Genomic DNA, 5,761 nt, shown 5'->3' with positions numbered 1-5,761 from the left:
TACAAGTTAGTTTAAAATGAAAATCAATAAAAATCAAAATATGACCTATCAAATGAACAAATTGCAATTATATTAATGTACAAAATACAAGAATTTTCAGATGATGCTACATGATATGAACAAACATTCAATAAATGTTGTTGAATTGTTATAAGAACGATGGCTGGTCAGAAATTACCCTCAGGAGATGCATTCTGCAGTAGAGTTGATAAAAATACACAAAATAACAGTTAACAGAAGTGCTGGAATTTGTCATGTCACTAATTCCTTATTCAGGGCGACAGCAGAGAAGGAAGTTGGTAGAAGTAGGAAAGAAATACAGACAATTCAGACCACAAGTTTCCCTGCTCAGTATCATTCACTGTTTGCACCTGAGAAGAACGCACAGGGCATTTATGCTGCAGTAAGACATGATGAAAGTACAGCAAAATATTATGTGCTATTCTGAAAACACCATTAATGCAGTTGCGTCAACATTGTATGATTCACTTTTTAACATGCTAGCAAAGTAAACATTTTAAATCGTCACACATTAGTGCATAGTGATACTTTACAATAATTACAGTCAAATTCTTAATTTGTGCTGCCATGATATCGATAGCTGCTGTGTGAATAACTTGTTAAGTTGATACTGTACAAACAACTGTTTTCATGTCTTTTTTCATCTCGACACACACTTCATCTTATTCAGTTAAAACATCATGAATGATGGTATTTACTTGTCAGTTTCATGCTTACAATGAGGATTTTATGACTGTACACTGATCTCACAAGAATTTTCCCATTTGGGAAGATGCTGCAAATGAAGAAAGGGCAAGAAAACCAGTGTTGAAGGTAAAATTAATGTGAAGTACGTGAGCAGGCAACACGTCACTTCATAAGAAATAAACGGAAGATAGAACACCGTCAATGACAATTTACAAGTAAATAAGATGTGACACGAATTGGAGGGGACGGGACGGGACGGGACGGGACGGGACGGGACGGGAGGGGGGTGGGGTGGTTGCTGCCTCTTAGCAGCTGCGTAAAAGTATTACTAAGAACAAGGTGTTCATATCAGTAAGTGTGCACTGTCTTGTTATACATATACTAATTGAATGCCCTTATATGCAGGTATGCTGTTAAATACTACCAAACAGTGGAAAGTCCGGTATGGAATAACAACATGAAAATCAGGGGAGGAGATGGGGGGAGGGGGGAGAGGTGGTCCAATCCAGTCCCCACCCTTTAGACACGAAGCTTCTTTTTTTTTTTTCTCTTTCACTTACATTAAAATACGGCAGTTATTAATTGTAATGAATATGAGATTAAATTTCTCCAGTTGAACACTTATGATGACATTTAGACTGCCAAGTTTTGTAGCAGTGAAGTGGCATATCTGTAAGTGGTCAATGCTAAGTTGAACTTTGGCTCCCTACTTGTTATTGGTGCATGTCTGTACACTTTGTCTTGTATTTATGATTGCTGCTAACTTAAGTGATCTAACAGCTGTAACACTACAGTAGTGCAGCACACTCGTGTTGTGTGGCAATTGAAAAATAAATAATGTAACGAGTGTGTTTGAACATGAAGAACTCTATGATTTGATTTAACTTAATATTGTTACCTCTGTTTGTAATTTATTGATACTGATTCTCAGTGCCTGCATGCCTTAAGTTGCATCATTATACATCAGACATTCCTCTTCAGTGTGGTAACAAAGTTCTCCACACCTCACACTCAAATAATTTATATAGAATTCTGTCGATATATATGTAAGAGAACTATTGCCTCTCAGCTCACTACCCCTGAAATAAAGAAACGTGGTTTAAACAACATATATGTAACAATGATGTATCTAATACACAAGTACGACTTATTACCAATGGCACAACAGACCCTGATGGTTGTGTCATAGGGTCACTGACCAAGCAAAGTGGTTGTGTTTGTTTACACGTGAGTTAAATTACGAAGATAGTCTGTGAAAGTCTTATGTTTTGTCACACTGGTATGAAGAATGGAGTTGCAGTGCTTAGTGTGACAGATTGTGGATTTTTTTTTTTTTTTTTTTTTTTTTTTTTTTTTTTTTTAATCCAGTTGATCTGAAGTGATATTTCATGGTAAGTTTTTTTATTTATATTCTGGCAAAGTGAAATACTATTTAATAATTGTGTTAATTTAATTATGCTACCCTTACATGACAATAAGTGTAACTTTCGTGTCATCCATTCAATATCTATAGGGGGTTCCCATTTAAATAAACCACAAATAGTTTGTTTCCAGTGGCCTTTTAAATGCATTAAAACTAAGGGTATGCTCCAGAAGACAGACTCGTTGGGAAAAAACAAAATGGAAATGTGACTTCAAAAACCAACACTGTGTTTTAGAAAAGTGATGGAAGTAGCTGAGGACACTAGAGAAGAACTGTAAATTCTGAGGTCTTGCACTACAAAATCCTTTAGGGCTGTTGAAATGTGTTGATTAGTTCTTTGGCTGACCCCTGTCATATTCAAATTATATTATGCCAGTTTGGGCCACTCTGGCAATAGGAATGAAAATGACACTTGAAGTAACAGACACAATTGTTCGAATATAACATATCAACTGCTCCCTAATTTGCTTTGGCCACAGTAATGTAGATGACTCTCCCAGGAGAGGCATCGCATGGGCAAATTTTATGTATCCAGTTTTCAGCTCATGTTTCAATACAGGGTACTGTCAGGGACAGGCCATTGGCTGCCCTGTAGGTAGCGATCGGTGGCCTCCTTTGTAAGGCTGTGCAAAAGGAGATTTCTCATAGTGAGGATAAGCAAGGCTGCACTCTCTCTCTCTCTCTCTCTCTCTCTCTCTCTCTCTCTCTATCTATCTCTCTTTTGTATCTGTGAGATGCATTAGTGGGTCTCTTTGTCACCATATGTATACTCGTTATGATCCTGAAAACTGAGGAGTGGGGAGGTCCAGATACAAAACTGATGTGCCCTGTCTGGCGCCATTCCGTTGCGTGCCAGATTAAGGAAAGCCGTTTTCCTTTGGTGCCTACAAAAGAATTGTTCGCATAGTGGTATGCCAGGATGATCCCTAGATAATTATTAGTTTTGTAGTATTGTAAAAACTTGCAAAGGGGATGGCTTTGAAAAGCCAATGTGGGAGGTGGAGCTGATTTTGATGCTGAAGAGTCGGTTTTCCTTCCAATGCCATGAAGGCAGACACACGTGGCTATGTTGGGAGCTGTTTTCATTTTACTGACGGAAATCAATGAAGGAATGTGAAGGCTTTCTGGGTACCAAGATGCAGTGGTGCACGGCGAGCTGATGTCAACTTGAGTAACCCCATAAATATCATTATGTTTGTGCTTTTGTATTTGCTTTTAGGAATCTAGTGTGTTTACAGTTTATTGTATTGTTTCTAATCTTTGGCCAGCAACCAACTATAGTGGAACATCATTAAAAGCAAGCTGCAAAATAATGCTCAGAATTGCCAGATTTAAAAACCTTTCAGCAATGGTGAGTTCATTAAAGAGGGCTTGAGAAAGCAGAACTGGTGATGTCGTTGGAGGTAAAGAACTTTTCCAAAATTAGTCTATTGTGACAAAGAATTACTTGCCCCACAGCTGTTGTGGCACTGGATATTTACAGGCAGTTAACTCTCAGTACTGGCAAGTTCATTGCTTTCTCGATTGCCTTGGACAAGTTGCTTGACATTTCGGACACAGCATAACTAGGGGTAGCAGATTATTTTAGTGCAACATTATTTGTTTTATCAATTTATGTTAGCAGGGACAGTAAAACATGAAGAATAATCAGTACTCCAGTAGCAACAGCACTTCCCTGGCCTGCGCTGACTGTTACTGCCATGCATGAAGTCCTACGAGTTGCTTCTGAATTGCTATTTATTTTTCATGTTTTATTGTCCCTGTTAACACTTATCGATAAAACAAATATTGGACTAGACTAATTTGGGAGCTCTCTAGGAAATGGGCACTTAAAATTCCATTTTAAAAATCATTTTGTTTGCAATGGGAAACAGACACTTTCTGTTGACACTGGATGTTGCATAAAAAATGTAATGATTGGTGATTGTTTGGGCTGACTCCAGCTACAGAATACAAAAACACAATTTCAAATAACTGACGAAACATGAGAGAAAATGCTCCTGATGACTCTTAGGAGAGACACCTGGTGTATATTCACACAGCTCAAACACATACAGCAGCAGTTTCCGGGCTCCGGGGCCAGTCTGTGGACTGCAGTCTTGGCAGTCCACAATCAAGCTCCAGTGCCCGGAGACACTGACTGTGTGACTCAATGCCTCCTCTACATTGTGAGTAGTAACCCATCCTCTTCATCTTGCTGTTAAACACTCTGCCTGATATGCATATACTCACATTAGAACAATGTCCTGTTCTTTGTTTAGGTTGCAGTTGGTGGTTCTTCATGACGAACTCAGTTGATTTCTTCAGTTGCTGTCACTCCATTCTAGAGGTTGAACCAATCAGAATCTGAGTTATTACTACTATCATCATCGTCATTGTCAGAAGACATACTTCGCAAGTTTATGACAATTTGACATATAATGTCCCCTATTAGCCTGCCTTTTTACCAAAACATGTTATTTATTTTGGCAACATAGTGATCGAACTTCTCCCACGCAGTTGTGGTCACAGATGTGGTCCCAGTCTTTGTAACTTCTTACAGCTTTTCTAGAAAAATGTCAGCTGTAGCATTGTGCTTCAGTATATTTCTTCCAGTTTTTTCCCAGACCATCTGTACGGCATTCAGTTCACACACATGTGGAGGTAACTGGAAAACTGTGTGCTTGTGACTCTTCATTATCTCGTCAACACTGTACCTCTTTTCGGGGCTTTCAGCTTTCAGATTACCTCAAATAGTTTTCAATTTTTAACAGCATACTGCGAGAGTGCCTTTTTACCTTGCACACTATGATGAGAAGCATTATCAATAATTGTAATACTACCTTTGGGCAGACTGGGGAGCAGATTTTTCTTATAGGCATATACTTCTCAAAACTGGTTGCAGTCATTTGCCTCTGACAGTTGCCACTCTCTTTTCTTGCTCTAAAAATAAGTTATGCTCCATTGACAAATTCACTCCTGGAACCTTCAGAACAAGTAGAGGTCTATCTAGTGGGCTGGTACTTGTAGTGACACTGATGGTATTTTAACTCCACCAGAATTTACCAAATGTAAGATTAAGTGATAATTAAATGGACACCCTAGCTGCAAACTGGCGCTGATATACTTCGTTGGGGACATGTTGAAAATGTGTGCCCCAACCAGAACTCGAACCCGGGATCTCCTGTTTACATGGCAGACGCTCTATCCATCTGAGCCACTGAGGGCACAGAGGATAGTGTGCTTGCAGGTACTTATCCCTTGTACTCTCCCCGTGAGACCCACATTCCCAACATGTCCACACCACTACATTCGTAGTGCACCTAATGTAGTGGTGTGGACATGTGGGTCTCACGGGGAGTGTGCAAGGGATGAGTCCCTGCAGGCTCACTACCCTCTGTTCCCTCGGTGGCTCAGATGGATAGAGCGTCTGCCATGTAAGCAAGAGATCCCGGGTTCGAGTCCTGGTCGGGGCACACATTTTCAACATGTCCCCAATGAAGTATATCAATGCCTGTTTGCAGCTAGGGTGTCCAGTTAATTATCATTTCATTTCTAGCAAAGCTGCATGGTCATCAATAGTAACTGTTCTTTTGGGAACAGATACTACTGTCATATATAGTTAAATGTGAGATTGTTTTCACCCAAGGT

This window comes from Schistocerca piceifrons, chromosome 8 (assembly GCF_021461385.2).
Source record: "Schistocerca piceifrons isolate TAMUIC-IGC-003096 chromosome 8, iqSchPice1.1, whole genome shotgun sequence".
In the NCBI taxonomy this organism is placed as follows: Eukaryota; Metazoa; Arthropoda; class Insecta; order Orthoptera; family Acrididae; genus Schistocerca; species Schistocerca piceifrons.
Note: the sequence above shows the minus strand (reverse complement) of the source record.